This window comes from Alligator mississippiensis, chromosome 1 (genome assembly GCF_030867095.1).
Source record: "Alligator mississippiensis isolate rAllMis1 chromosome 1, rAllMis1, whole genome shotgun sequence".
NCBI lineage: Eukaryota > Metazoa > Chordata > Crocodylia > Alligatoridae > Alligator > Alligator mississippiensis.
The window spans coordinates 141,509,198-141,525,473 of NC_081824.1; the positions used below are offsets into that span (position 1 = coordinate 141,509,198).

The 16,276-nt window shown below is 47.7% G+C and overlaps 1 long non-coding RNA gene across 3 annotated transcripts in view; it reads left to right on the forward strand.

The window, feature by feature from the left end:
* Positions 1-16,276, forward strand: part of LOC132243999 (uncharacterized) — a 158,678-nt gene that overhangs the window by 110,362 nt on the left and 32,040 nt on the right. For 2 of the 3 annotated variants that reach the window (XR_009455622.1, XR_009455621.1), the window contains exons 1-6: positions 6,152-6,327; positions 6,419-6,532; positions 6,747-7,101; positions 8,029-8,156; positions 8,248-8,403; positions 8,576-8,734. This is a non-coding gene — a long non-coding RNA (uncharacterized LOC132243999). Of the gene's footprint in view, positions 1-6,151; positions 6,328-6,418; positions 6,533-6,746; positions 7,102-8,028; positions 8,157-8,247; positions 8,404-8,575; positions 8,735-16,276 lie in introns of those variants that run through there. The other variant, XR_009455624.1, reaches the window with a different exon arrangement.

Here is a 16,276-nt window from a genome sequence, read left to right on the forward strand (position 1 = left end):
ATTCAACTTCAGTTGTGGTGGGCAGGGCATTGTGTGCACATGTCTGATGTATGTTTACCAAAACAACTGCTATACTCCCAGCTCAGCCAAGGACAAAGGACATATGGAGGCCAGAGGAAACACTTCAAGGACACCCTCAAGGCAAACATTAAGTGTGGCATTGGCACCACAAATTGGGAAAAACTAGCCTGAGGCAGGGCTACATGGTGATGCATTGTGAGAGAAGTCACATCTTACTTTCAGGAAAACTGTTTTGGGGGCAGAAAAATGACAGAAATGGAAGGAAAGGAAACAAGATTGAGAAATTCTTGGTCTGACCCTCCCTTTAACCACCACCTGTGGTATTTGCCAGATAATGTTCAGCCTTCTTAGCCATCAACAGACTCATTTACAACCCTTTACTTGACCTGTAAGAGCGATCATCCTTGACCAGGAGGGATCACTGCTTCCAACTTCGCCAAAAATCAATGATCAATGCAACTGAACAATGTTCTGATGAGCAAGATCTTCATCATGATAGCTGTTTGTTTGTCAAAGATCATGAACTCAAGGACATTGTTCAGATTGTTCAGGAGTAGGACAAATATTTTCATCAAGAATAAAGTCTTCAGTACATTTGTCCTTTGCTTTGATGATTCTATTCTGTGTGACTGACAACATGGTTCTGCCTTTGTTAAATTGGTCAGCTTACCCAAGAACTCTGTTTCTATATCCACCAAACAGCCTCTTGAAAGCTCTTTGGAAGTTGGATGATATATTACAAGTGAGATGGGATTAAAGGAACAGTAAGAACGGTTTAATGGTGAAAACACTTAAATGATACCACGAACAACTGATTTAATCCATGCCTTTGCCAGAGTTCCTCTGAAAAACCCAGTCAAACCACTGAAGCTTGCACACATCTCATTTTTGAGTGCATACTGTGAGGCAAATGGAGCCAAATCTGAAGAAGTGCTGAGCCCTCACATCTGCACCTGAGGTGCTATAAAAAACCCCCTAATTTTTATGAAATATTTTAATTTAGGTATCCCAAGTTAGGGATACTTTTGGCAGTTGGGCCTTAATGACCTCAATACCTTATGTCTGTTCAATGGTGGTCATTACTGATTAAGAAACTGAACTCATCACTTCTCTTAAAACCAGTTTATGGTGCTTCATGTTTGGGAAACTGATGCCCTGACTGCAGCTTTAATGGCATTTTTATGATTAATTTCCAGTACCTTATAAAGGCCAGTTTTAAAATGGAAGCAAGGCATTCACTTCATTGCAAAATGCATATTGTGCTTAGGCTTGTGGTAAACTATCATTCTTACAGAAGTAAATCATGTGCTCCATTCTGCTGTCCCTTTTCTTGTTAAGTAGCAACTTACTCTGGAGGTAGTCATTAAGATTGCCTGGCATAAGCTGGTGATAGCTGACCCAAAGAAAGGATGAACAGCCACTAAAAACAATGGTAAAGTAATTGTTGATTCTTCCATGATACAGAATACCAGATTGTTCTAAGAACACAGATGCTCTTAATGCACCAAGGGAGAAAAAGTAATTATTAAGCAAGATAATATAGGCAAATTCTACTATACTTGAGAACAACTGGTGATGAAAACATGATTGCAACAAACCAGAACATTTCAATATGGCCCTATAAAAAAAGGATGCTTGTAAAAAAAAAAAAAAAAAAAAAAAGCTACACTTTAAAAGCAAATTATTTGTTATTGTTTGTTGAAGTTATAAACTGTTACCTTAACCAGGCATCATCTCTCACCCCAGATGTAGGTCTTATCTTTCTAGAATCTTGAAACTTTTTTATTTTCATTGTTTTGTAGGAGTGCAGATTCTAAATGAAATCCAGCCCCTGCCAAAGTCAATGGAAGTTTTGCCACTGACTTCAATGAAGAAGTATTTCATTTTTCCAGTCCTACTTCGTGTCATAAAATTGTCAACCTGGCAGCTTCCTGTTTGCTTGTTAATTGCTATTTTTATGATTCTTAAGGCATATAAATTATTTGCCTAGTGATTTATTCTCCTTTAAATTAATTATGGTCATTAGAATGTATTTAGTGTACATTGGAGTTTTCTTATAAAGGCCAAGATCATTAAACTTTCTGTATTTGGGAGCTTTGCCTCAATCCAAAAGGTTTGGGCTTGTCAATGAATGATTGGTTGCAGTTCAGAGTTCTAGTTTTAAAGCTCTATGAAGTTCTGTCAGTGGCATTTTTGTGTGGATTTTACATTTTAAAGACTTTTTGTAAAGTTTGTGACATATTATTGCTAAGGTGTCATGTGAATTCAGTATTATAGTACTCTCCATTTTTCCTCCCTGTTTATTTCCAAAACATAACAGGAATAAAGCATACATATAAAAGTATGGCACCTCATAAAAGACACCACATTTACACAAAGACAATACTAACATAAAAATATGAGTAGTTCTAAGTTCTCAAGAAAAATGGCCATATTTCTTTGCATTTGTCCTGATGTTCATTAAATGGAAAACTTCCTTCTCTAAATTTCTAGGTTTTAAACTCATGCATCTGGTTTGATGTCTCAATCTTTGGATACTTAGTATTTATGAAAAAAACATTCTTCTGCTTGTTTAACTTGTTCCCAATACAATTATTTTTCTTATAGTTAGCATATAGAGAAGGTAATGTTCACCCCTGTACAGAAAAAGACCAGATAGGAAGCTCCTACATGAGATGCTAACTGTGCAGTAGCAGAATAATACTGTGCAGTAGCACGTCACTGAACCAACAGTGCTAATATACTACTGTGCAATATTATTAGGCTACTGTGCAGAAGTGTCACAAAAGGCATTTGCCAGGGCTACTGTGTAGTAACTCTGGTTACTGTGCATTTACTTAGTACTTGATTATACAAGTACTAAATAAATGCACAGTAACCATAGCATAGTAGCGTCTCATGTAGATGTGCCCAGAATGTCTATACCCACTTCCTCGTGAAACTTATTTTCACACCCAAAATGAATCTTTGAGTCTTAAGATGTACTGATGTAGTAACTATGTCCACAAAGTCCATAGAAACAGTTGAAACTTAGAATGTTGGCACCCAAACTTCAGAACAACTCCTCCAAAGGATCCTAAATACTCCATATGCCTGGCCATGACTACTATGAACAATTACTGATTATGCACAAGTGAGCATGTGTAGCTAATGGGAGCTTTGGAAGGTGCAGCTGTTGGCCTTGTGCTCAGATGTAGAGAGACTTGGTGGGTTGTGTGTTTGTTTGTATGGCAGTGCACCTTTGGTGTCTGTCACTTTAAGGGCTGGAGTAGGCAGCCAGCAGGTGCTTGATTAAGGTAGCCATTTTCAAACAAAGGCAAGACTGGTAGAGACAGCAGTGTGTTGCTTGCAGCTGAGGGAACAGCAGCATCTGGCTGAGCGGCTGCATGGAACATCCTTGGTAAGGGCAGGAGCTATGAGGATGGTTGGAGGATCCTGGTCCTGGGCATGACCTGACAGTGTACTCTGCTGGGGAAGGGGGGTCTGGAGGGACTGTCCATGGTGGGACAGCCCCTATGAAATACCAGGACTATTCACCTCCCCAGTGAAAGGTGGCTAGAGGCACCTCAATAACCTCAGCCTCCACAACACTGTGGGTTAGAGGGCCAGGCACAGCTGTGGCCACCTGAGCCCCAGAGGATGTAAGACCTCGGAGAAGTGGAGGCCAGGCACAGCTATGGCCACTTGAGCCCCACAGAGGTGTAAGACCCTGGTGGCCCCAAAGAAGGGGCAGTCATGTGGCCCCAGAGAGGGGGCAGTGGTGTGGCCCACAAAGAGTAGGGTGCTCAGTGGTGGCCTGAAGTCTTGTGCCATTCTGGTGCTGAGCAGGGCTGAAGGGTCAGTCTGAAGGGCAGCACTGGGGGTGTGCTGAGTAGGGCTGAATACACTGCCTGAAGGGCAGCACATGGGCCAGCCCCCATAACAGGTTGAGTGTATTTTTTTTGTGAAGATGCCTAATGAAGGGCCAGGGGCAGAGTTGGCCCTCTGTTGGGAGAATTGCCTGACTGGGTGTAGATGAGGGTTGTAGGAGAGGCCCAAAAGGCTGCACACTGGTTGGCCATAGAGTGGGAGTAGTTAAGCCTGAGGGCCTATGGGAGCCTCTCCAAAGGGGAGTAGGGCAGTTTGAGAGTGGCCCAGCAGTGGGCATGAGTGCAAGAGGTCCTGTGAGAGAGGGCAGAATATGAGAGGCCCCAGTGAGAGGGGGCACTATGTGTGTGGCCCATGTAGGGCAGTCCTAACAGAGGACTGGTTCCGGCCCAGCTTCAAGCCAGGATATAATAAACATCTGTATGTCATCTACGAGGCATGGGCCTTGGTGTAGGGAAGGTAAGGAACCATGGATAGTGCCCCTCAGCATTGGGGCATATAATGAGCAGCCTCCTGCATTTACCACCAGCTTATTATACCAGAAAAGTTGTGGCAGGAAAGACTGGGCAGGCTGCTCCATATAGGCTGGTGGGTGGGCTGACATGAGATCTTGGTCCCAGGAGGACCCTTTGTCACAGTCTGTTATTGGTTTTTATCTCCATATGCCTGAATAGACCTACTTAAAGAAGTCTCTTAGTGCATATTTCTGTGAGGATCATAAGGTTCAAACCCATCACTCTTGGATTAGGCCCTATGTTTGATTCATAACTCTCTGAGTGAGAGGGCAGAAAAAAGCTGTGAGACCTGAAGGTCAATTGCCAGAAGACTATCTTCTGAGTACATGCTCAGGCTTAACTAATAGGAGAATACTAGAAGAAATTTGAAGAAGGACCATGGTTCCATTCATTCAGGTATGGCTCTTTACTAGATGGCTACTATACCAAAGGACATCTAATATTTTTGGTTTATGAACTGCAAGGTGGTGGACATACAGAAAAAGAACATACATGGTACTTATAAATGCAGGGGTCCAAGAAAAGGAAGACTTCTTGGACTATCGGCGTCAGAAATGGTTGCTACAGATACTAGGGGAAAGGTCTATGATCAGGGAACTGGAAAATAGAAACCAAAGCAGGAGACTGGCAGTCTGAGATCAAGAAGGGAAATAAAACCAGGAAGCATTCAACCTGATTAGAAATACCAAATCATTTTCTGGTGCTTACTCTGATAATTACTGAGGAACCTACAGGAACATGCCTGGTGGGAAGTCCATGTGGTCAGAAACAAGCAGCAATTAAGTCAGATCCTTCAACCATCTTATGAAGTCAAGTGATGGTCATTGACACTCCAGTTTAAGAAGAATTCATAGGGGATGCAGCCAAAGTTACAAGGACAACAAGAGGCTGTGATGGTTTCCTGGAGTTAAAGTATAAGATGTATCAACAAAACTGGAGGGGTTTATGAATGGTTAAGGGCTTGCAGGCCAAGCCCTACAAGGAGAGACTAGGGCACCTGCACCTCCTCAGCCTCCACAAGAGAAGGTTGAGAGGCGACCTTGTGGCTGCCTTTAAGTTCATCACAGGGGCACAGAAGGGAATTGGTGAGGCTCTACTCACCAAGGCACCCCTGGAGGTTACAAGAAATAATGTCCATAAGCTAGCAGAAAGCAGATTTAGACTGGACATTAGGAAGAATTTCTTCACAGTTAGAGTGGCCAAAATCTAGAATGGGCTCCCAAGGGAGGTAGTGCTCTCCCCTACCCTGGGGGTTTTCAAGAGGAGGTTAGATGGGCATTTGGCTGGGGTCATCTGAACCCAGCACTCTTTCCTGCCTATGCAGGGGGTTGGACTCGATGATCTATTGAGGTCCCTTCCTCCCTTCCAAACAGGGAGGGCTCTGTAAGAGCGTGCCGGCGTTTGCGCAGGCGTTCACTCTGGCAGGCGGGCAGGAAGGGTCAGGAGAGAGACTCCTGTATGGGTAGGGCGTAGACAAACAAACAGCAGCTTAGAATGGTGTCGACGAGGAGTGCTACTAGGGCCTCTGCCCAGAGGGACATGGCTAACCGGGGCTGGTCAGAGGCCTCCACCCAGACCGAGCCCATGGGGGAGCTGATGTCCCCCTACCTCCTGACCTGTGGGGGATCCCCAGCGGGGCTGGGGAGGCAGAGATTGGGGGCCTCCACACCTCTACGGCAGGTGCCCGTCTTAGGGATCTGGAGGCACAGGTGAGGGAGCTCCGGGAGGAGGTTAGCAGGCTGAGGGGTATCAGGGAGGCGGAGGATGAAATTGACGGCTATTTCCTTTCCCTGCAGGACCAGGCACCTAAGGAAGAAGCAGCCCGGGGAATGCCCTCCACAGCAGAGTGGCAGACGGTCACATCCAGGACCAGAGCTGCTTGCAGCGAACAGGTACCAGTTCCTCCAGTCCAACTGGAGAACAGGTACGAGGCCCTGGTGACCCTGCAGGAGATGGAAGGGGAGGAGGAAACCCTTGGGCAGGAAGAAACACCTCATTCTTCACTCTCTGAACAGGTCAAGAGATCCAAGCGGACCCAGAGGAGGAGGCGACGAGTGCTCGTCATAGGCGACTCCATCCTGAGAGGCACAGAAGGGCCCATCTGTCGCCAGGACCCCTCAACACAAGAGGTATACTGCCTGCCCGAAGCAAAGATTCGGGATGTGAAGGAGGTAATCCAGGCCAGGATCAAGCCCACCGATTACTACCCCATGGTCCTAGTCCATGTGGGTACTAATGATGCGGCCAGGAGAACCCCCAATCACCTGATGGCAGACTACAGTGCTCTGGGCGGCGTGCTGAGGGAGTTCGGTGCACAGGTGGTATTCTCTTCCATCCTACCAGTGAACGGACGCGGAAGACGGCATGAGAACTGCATCCAAGAGACCAACTGGCGGCTTCGGCAGTGGTGTCTCGAGGCGGGCTTCGGCTTCCTGGACAACGACCCGCACATCAGGACGAGGGACATGCTCAGTTGGGATGGGCTTCACCTGTCCCCCAAAGGTAAGCATGTGTTTTCTTCTAGGTTGGCGGATCTCCTCCGGCGGGCTTTAAACTAGGCTCGCCGGGGGGAGGGGAAGATGAGGGCGGGGGAAGCTGTGGACCACCAAACCATGTGGCACCCACAAGGACAACCCAGCCTGAAGAAAGAGAACATTGGACACCTGCAAGATGCGGGGCGGCCAGCACTACGGCACAGGTAAGAAACGAGAAAGTAAGAAATAAGGGGCCCCTTGGGACTCGGAGCAGGGGGGCAGCAAAGGCACCTGTCGCAGGGCTCAAGTGCCTATATACTAATGCTAGGAGCATGGGAAACAAGCAGGATGAACTAGTGTTCCTGCTTGCACAAAACACCTACGACTTAGTAGGGCTAACGGAAACCTGGTGGGATTCGTCCCACGACTGGGCAGTACATATTGAGGGTTATAGATTGTACAGAAAGGACAGGGTGGGGAAAAAAGGGGGAGGGGTTGCGCTCTATGTCAATGAGCAATATATGTCAACCCTCATCAAGACAGTATCCAAGGATGAGGAAGTAGAAGGATTGTGGGTTAGGCTACATGGGGGGCAAGGAGAAAAGGATTTGGTGGTAGGGGTCTGCTACAGACCCCCACATCAAGGGGAAGAAATATATTCGGGGCTCCTGAGGCAACTCTCGGAGACCATAAAAGCTAAAGAGGTGGTAGTCATGGGGGACCTAAACTGTGAGAGCGCGCCGGCGTTTGCACAGGCATTCACGCTGGCGGGCGGGCAGGAAGGGCCAGGAGTGAGACTCCTGTAGGGGTAGGGCATAGGCACCACACAGATCTACAAACAGCAGCTCAGAATGGTGTCAACGAGGAGTGCTGCTAGGGCCTCTGCCCAGGGGGACAAGGCTAACCAGGGCTGGTCTGAGGCCTCCACCCAGACTGAGCCCATGGGGAGCTGATGTCCCCCTACCTCCTGGCCTGTGGGGATCCCCAGCAGGGCCGGGGGGGCAGAGATTGGGGGCCCCCACACCTGTCTGGCACGTGCCCATCTTAGGGCTCTGGAGGCACAGGTGAGGGAGCTCCAGGAGGAGGTTAGCAGGCTGAGGGGGATCAGGGAGGCGGAGGATGAAATTGACAGTTATTTCCTTTCCCTGCAGGACCAGGCACCGAAGGAAGAAGCAGTCCAGGGAATGCCCTCCACAGCAGAGTGGCAGACGGTCACAAGCAGGACTGGAGCAGCTCGCAGAGAACCAGTACCAGCTTCTCCAGTCCGACTGGTGAAGAGGTACGAGGCCCTGGCGACCCTGCAGGAGATGGAAGGGGAGAAGGAAACCCTTGGGCAAGAAGAAACACCACATTCTTCACACTCCGAACAGGTCAAGAGATCCAAGAGGACCCAGAGGAGGAGGCGACGAGCGCTCGTCATAGGCGACTCCATCCTGAGAGGTACAGAAGGGTCCATCTGTCGCCAGGACCCCTCAGCATGAGAGGTATACTGCCTCCCTGGAGCAAAGATTCGGGATGTGATGGAGGTAATCCAGGCCAGGATCAAGCCCACCGATTACTACCCCATGGTCCTAGTCCATGTGGGTACTAATGATGCGGCCAGGAGAACCCCCGATCACCTGATGGCAGACTACAGTGCTCTGGGCGGCGTGCTGAAGGAGTTTGGTGCACAGGTGGTATTCTCTTCTATCCTACCAGTGAATGGACGCGGAAGACGGCATGAGAACTGCATCCGAGAGACCAACTGGCGGCTTCGGCAGTGGTGTCTCGAGGCAGGCTTCGGCTTCCTGGACAACGACCCGCACATTACGACGAGGGACATGCTCAGCTGGGATGGGCTTCACCAGTCACCCAAAGGTAAGCGTGTGTTTTCTTCTAGGTTGGCGGATCTCCTCCGGTGGGCTTTAAACTAGGCTCGTCGGGGGGAGGGGAATATGAGGGCGGGGGAAGCTGTGGACCACCAAACCATGTGGCACCCACAAGGACAGCCCAGCTTGAAGAAAGAGAGCATTGGGAACCTGAAAACCATGGGGAGGCCAGCACTACGGCACAGGTAAGAAACGAGAAGGTAAGAAACAATGGGCCCCTTGGGACTCGGAGCGGGGGGGGCAGCAAATGCACCAGTCGCAGGGCTCAAGTGCCTATATACTAATGCTAGGAGCATGGGGAACAAGCAGGATGAACTAGCGCTCCTGCTTGCACTAAACGCCTATGACTTAGTGGGGCTAACAGAAACCTGGTGGGATTCATCCCACGACTGGGCAGTACATATTGAGGGCTATAGATTGTACAGAAAGGACAGGGTGGGGAAAAAAGGGGGAGGGGTTGCGCTCTATGTCAATGAGCAATATATGTCAACCCTCATCAAGATGGAATCCAAGGATGAGGAAGTAGAAGGATTGTGGGTTAGGCTACATGGGGGGCAAGGAGAAAAGGATTTGGTGGTAGGGGTCTGCTACAGACCCCCACATCAAGGGGAAGAAATAGATTCGGGGCTCCTGAGGCAGCTCTCAGAGACCATAAAAGCTAAAGAGGCGGTAGTCATGGGGGACCTAAACTACCCAGACATCTGCTGGGAGACACAGACGGCAAAGTCCCACCGCTCACGCAGGTTTCTAACCTGTGTACAGGACCTCCACCTGACGCAGGAGGTACATGGTCCCACTAGGGGGAATGCCATACTGGATCTGGTATTGGCAATGGGGGATGACATGGTAGGGGACCTACATATTGGTAGCCATCTGGGGGACAGTGATCACCTAATAATAGAATTCACCATAAGACGTCGAGTGGGTAAGGTAACTAGTAGGGTGAAAGTGCTAGACTTTAGGAAAGCTGATTTAAATGAACTCAGGCGATTAGTCAAGGACACACTGCAGAGTAGGAGTTTTGAAATGATGGGAGCCCAGGAAGGGTGGCTGTGCCTTAAGGAAACGATCCTTCGGGCACAAAGCAAGATGATCCCCATGCGGGGTAAAAGAGGGAAAGGGGCCAGGAGGCTTCCCTGGCTGACCACAGAAATCCAGGGCAGCCTAAGGGCCAAAAGGAGAGCACACAAAAAGTGGAAACAAAGAGAGATCACCAAAGACGAATATACCTCCTCTGCTCGTGCTTGTAGGGAGGCAGTTAGACGGACCAAAGCTACCATGGAGCTGAGGATGGCATCCCAAGTAAAAGACAACAAGAAATTGTTTTTTAGATATATAGGGAGTAAAAGGAAGACCCAGGGAGGAACAGGACCTCTGCTAAATGGGCAGAAACAATTGGTGATGGACAGGGGGGACAAGGCTGAACTCCTCAATGAGTTCTTTGCCTCAGTGTTCCTAAGTGAGAGGCACGACAAGTCTCTCACTGGGGTTGTAGAGAGGCAGCAGCAAGGCGCCAGACTTCCATACGTAGATCCTGAGGTGGTGCAGAGTAATTTGGAAGAACTGGATGCCTTTAAGTCGGCAGGCCCGGATGAGCTCCATCTGAGGGTGCTGAAGGCACTGGCCGACATCATTGCAGAGCCACTGGCGGGAATATTCGAACACTCATGGCACACGGGCCAAGTCCTGGAGGACTGGAAAAGGGCCAATGTGGTCCCCATTTTCAAGAAAGGGAGGAAGGAGGACCCGGGCAACTATAGGCCAGTCAGTCCCACTTCCATCCTTGGCAAAGTCTTTGAAAAAATTATCAAGGCTCACATATGCGAGAGCGGACAAATTATGCTGAGGGGAAACCAGCATGGGTTCGGGGCAGGCAGATCGTGCCCGACCAATCTAGTCTCTTTTTATGACCAGGTTATGAAACGCCTGGACACAGGAGGAGGGGTGGATGTCGTATACTTAGACTTCAGAAGGCCTTCGATACGGTATCCCACCCCATACTGGTGAACAAGTTAAGAGGCTGTGACTTGGATGACTACACAGTCCGGTGGGTGGCGAATTGGCTGGAGGGTCGCACCCAGAGAGTAGTGGTGGATGGGTCGGCTTCGACCTGGAAGGGTGTGGGCAGTGGGGTCCCGCAGGGCTTGGTTCTTGGACCGATACTCTTTAATGTCTTCATCAGTCACTTGGACGAGGGAGTGAAATGTACTCTGTCCAAGTTTGCAGATGACACAAAGCTATGGGGAGAAGTGGACACGCCGGAGGGCAGGGAACAGCTGCAAGCAGACCTGGACAGGTTAGACAAGTGGGCAGAAAACAACAGAATGCAGTTCAACAAGGAGAAATGCAAAGTGCTGCACCTAGGGAGGAAGAATGTCCAGCACACCTACAGCCTAGGGAATGACCTTCTGGGTGGCACGGAATTGGAAAGGGATCTTGGAGTCCTAGTGGACTCTAAGATGAACATGAGTCGGCAGTGTGATGAAGCCATCAGAAAAGCCAATGGCACTTTATCGTGCATCAGCAGATGCATGACGAATAGGTCCAAGGAGGTGATACTTCCCCTCTATCGGGCGCTGGTCAGACTGCAGTTGGAGTACTGAGTGCAATTCTGGGCGCCACAGTTCAAGAGGGATGCGGATAACCTGGAGAGGGTCCAGAGAAGGGCCACTCATATGGTTAAGGGCCTGCAGACCAAGCCCTATGAGGAGAGACTAGAGAAACTGGACCTTTTCAGCCTCCGCAAGAGAAGGTTGAGAGGCGACCTTGTGGCTGCCTATAAGTTCATCATGGGGGCACAGAAGGGAATTGGTGAGTATTTATTCACCAAGGCGCCCCCGGGGGTTACAAGAAATAATGGCCACAAGCTAGCAGAGAGCAGATTTAGATTGGACATTAGGAAGAACTTCTTCACAGTTCGAGTGGCCAAGGTCTGGAACAGGCTCCCAAGGGAGGTGGTGCTCTCCCCTACCCTGGGGGTCTTCAAGAGGAGGTTAGATAACCATCTAGCTGGGGTCATCTGGACCCAGCACTCTTTCCTGCCTATGCAGGGGATCGGACTCGATGATCTATTGAGGTCCCTTCCAACCCTAACATCTATGAATCTATGAATCCATGACCCTAACATCTATGAATCTATGATTTTTTTGACATAGCTCTACAGGTGATTATAGATACTGGAACCAATGATGTGGTTCTGGTGGAACTGCACTGAGTATAAAACACTTTAAGGGTCTTGGGAGAGAGCCAAGGAAGAGAAAAATCGTATTACTGCTCTGTGACAGGGAACCCTAACCCTGTCACGAGGAAGAAGGTGCGCCCCTACAAGGCCAGAACCTTCTGGGCACAGAGGGCTGGAGAGGAAGGGGTTAACTGCTGAACTGGGATGGCTGGTCAGCTGACCGGAAGAGGCAGGACTATAAAAACCTGGGGTTGAATGGCAGTAGAGGCCGGCAGCCAAGGGGGAAGGAGTGCATCTCAGAGCTTCAGGGAGAAGTTTGGTGGAAAGCCCAAAACCAGGAAGAGGGAAACTATAGAAGCCCTGAAGAGATGATAGCCGCACTGCAGCAAGGACTGGAGCTGATGGTGGGGAGCTGAAACATGAACCTGCAACTGTAAGCTGACATACCACTTTCTTTATTCCCATTTTTGGGGTGGCAAATATTGCCCACGGACAGGACTGTTTATTTGTTTTCTTTTAGTGACGGAATAAGACTGGTGGTTTCGGTGAGGCTATTAGAGGTTGGAGGAGGCCTCATTTTGGGGACCCACTCCAGAGTGGGATCCCCAACGCCAGTGAGGGCGCAGTTTTGGGGGGCACAGACCCTGGTGCCAGTGAGGGCGCAGTTTTGGGGGGCACAGGCCCCGGCGCCAGTGAGGTCGCAACTTCTGGGGGCACAGGCCCCAGCGCCAGTGAGGTCGCAACTTCTGGGGGCACAGGCCCCGGCGCCAGTGAGGCATAGAGAGAGACAGGGCTGCGGAGAGTCCGAGTGCCAGTAAGGGCACCGTGTTGGGATGATCTTTAAAAAGCCAGGGAAGCCTGGGGGGGTGCAAGTGTATATTTTTCTGTTGTTTGGACAGGTGGGGTCACGCCTGGGTTTTGAACTTGTGACCCTTTTGGCTGGGGGGGGCAGCGTGCATGCCTTTGGGCTAAGGGGTGCCATGCCTTGGAAGGGAGCAGAAAAGGGGGCCAAGAGCCTCCAGGCACTGGAAAGAAGAGTTAGAGTCTCAGAGTCTAACCCTGCTTGGTGGATTTGGATGGAGAGGCCTAGCTAGAGAAAAAGGGGGTCAGACCATCATAGGAGAGACCCCAACATACCCAATATAATCGGCAGTCTCCTGCTCGCATACCAATTCCATCAAGACGTGGCAGATGAGATTAGAGCGGGACAGCAGAGGTCCAAGAGGACTCCAAGGGTGCCCCATGTAAGGCGCAGATGACCTGGAAGATGGTGCTGGGGAGGGCGACCTGTTACATGGTCCTATTACTAATAGAAAGAAGAAGGTACTGAAAAGTCAACTGTTGGTTATGCAGTGGGTTTGAAGTTGGTTTCAATGAGCATGTTGCACTACATTCCAGTGGGAGAGGGAACTGTATGAATAAATGGTGTAGCAGTGAGAATACAAAGAAAGGTTATAAAGAAGGTAAGTGTAGTACAAACTCAAATTTGGTATTTCACAAAGTATCTGAACTGGTGTGACAAAAATGTGAAGAGAAGACAATTGTTCCAACTGCGTGCATATTGGTGCCATGAATCTAAATAATGTGGGGAGGGAGTGGGTTCTGAGAGTGGAGAGAGCATTTGGGTTCCAAGAGCAGAGACGCAGCAGTCTTGCCCGTGCCAGAAACTTCTAAACAGTCTTTGGCTAAGCTGCTGCTCCCACTACCACCGTACATACTTTGCCTGCCCCAGCAGTTGTTCTTAAAGCAGCAGCAGCTAGGGACTTTTCTGGAGTTCCCTACATGGGTATGCTGCCAGCATGCGGATTCCACAGGGGTGGGGGTGCAATCCTAGTTATCCCCTTCTAACTTGGCAGCCAGGGTGCTCTCGTTTACCCCCAGTTATGCTACTGATTGTGGGGCATTTTCCCATAACTGTAATGTTCAAATCTCTAAGTATAGCCTGTTTAGAAAGGATAGAGAAGGTTAAAGATGTGGAAGTGGTACTTTATATTAAGAACTCTGTTATATTATACAATGTAACTTTTTTTAGAGTTACTGATTAGTCATAAATGTAAAATCTTGAAAGCACATAGACCAACATGCTCAGTATTCCTATTAGGTTATGCCACTGGAGTCTGTTACAGACCACAAAATCAACTGAGAATAGGATGTGTTACTCCTTAAGTAACTGTCAATAATTTATGGAAAGAAAAATAGTGCTAAGTGGTCTTTAATTAGGGAAAGGCAGGGTGGAGGAGCCATAAAGCCAGAACTAAAGTATCGTTAAAGCTTCTAAAATTTATAGATAGTAATTTGAACACAAGAGTCCCTGTACCTAACCTGAAGTAAATTTATTTTGGACTTGGCTTCGATGAATACATGTAAATTAGTCACTGGAGTGGAAATTGGTGGTTATCTACAGATCAGTGATTGTGACCTGATTACATATAAAATGGGCAAAGAAAGAGCAATATTATACATATGGAGGGTGTGTCTACACATGCATTTAGGTGTGCCTAAATTTAATGCACATTAGCTTAATGCGTATTAAGGCCATTTAGGCTTACGTCTCCACGTACACAAGTTAAAGCACATTAATGCCATGTACGCAGGCTGACGTGGGACTAAAGTTAGTCCCAAGTCAGTCCATCCACACACAGCATTAATGCACCTTAACAGGTCTACATGTGCATTAATGCACTTCAGCTATTTGTACCTAAATTTGATACCTACTTTGGCAGAGATCAAATTTAGGTGCAAATAGCCTAAAATTGCCATTTGTAAGGCGTTTTAAGAGTGTGCATGTGTAGATGCATGCCCTTAATGTGCCTTAAATTGGGCTAAAGCACCTTAAATTGGCACATGTAGATGCACCCAGAATGTATTAAGAGGGCTAATTTTCCAGAGCTGAAAAAATTATAGTGAAATTGACATGGCAGAAAAAATTAGATAGAAAAATCAGCATAAAAACTGGGAGTTCTTTAAGAAACTTATTAGATAATCAAATAACATTGTTTTGACTGATAGGAAAGGTGACCACTTTAACTAAAGGCCTATTCTAGGTCAATGGAAAAGTGAAGGCAGCAGCTGTCCATGATATGATATGGTATGATATAGTTTTTCATAGTATAACATATAGGAAAAATGGGAAATAGGTAATGGGAATGGGTTGATATGAGTTACAATTCATGAAATATAGAGAACTGAAATGGGAAACTGAAAACATAAAGGAAAAACTATCTTGGCTCACAAGATTGCAGACAACAGGAGTTTTAAAATACATAAGGCTCAAAAGAGATCCTAACGGCTGTAAAGACCCTTAAAAGAAGGGAATCATGAAGTCATTAATATAAGAACACAAGAACTGTCATTTATTTGGTCAGACCATAGGTCCATCTAGCCCAGTATCCTGTCTCACACAGTGGCAGAGAATAAATCCAGAATTTTCCACCCCTTGCTTCTCTGCCATTGCAGCTTCCAGCATTCAGAAGTGTAAGTTGTTTTATTTTTTTTCCAGAGGCTGCACCCCTATCTACCATGTTCAGTACTTACTGATGGACTTTTCCTCCATGAATTTGTTCAATAATGATGAAGGGGATCCAGAGTCCTAGTGAACTAGTACATGGCTCCCACTGTGATGCTGTAATGCTGTGATGAAAAGTGGCAATGTGATCCTGTTAGGTCTACACAGGAGAGTAAGAGTAGGGAGGTGATTTTACTCTGATATACAGCATTGGTAGACCAAGAGTAGAATACTGCCTATGGGCACTTGTACACATGCTGGTGGGGGGGGGGGGAGGGGCACACAGTACTTTAATTAGAGCAGCTCCAAGAGCTGCTCTAATTGAAGTGCCGCAGTATTTTGTGTATCAGTGTCCTCACACTTCAAAATGGCAGTGGGGGTGCTTGAACTAAAGCTCATTGAACAAGCTTTAGTTCAAGCACCCCTGCTGCCATTTTGAAGTGCAGGGATGCTGATACATGAGACAGGAGGCTGCTGGAGTGCACTTATTACTGTGCTCCCACAGATTTGATTAATCTGTAGTTACAGTGTGTTGGAGTAGCCTCTGTGCTCGTGTATAGGCACCCTATGGTTCTAGCATGCCCATATGAAACAAAATAGTGAACAAATGGATGGAGTACAGAAAAAAAGCCACTAAAACTATTCAGGGGCTGAATAAAATGCCTTAGTAAGAGCCTTGAGGAGTCCATGTATTTAGCTTATGAAAAAAATAGGAACATATTTTAATTTATTAAAAGCAATATGAAGAAGTTGACCATTGTAATTTATAAGTACTAGGGTTGAGAGTTACCCTCTTGGCACTGGACTTGGACTTCAGCTGTTACCTCAAATAATGCTGATGAGTT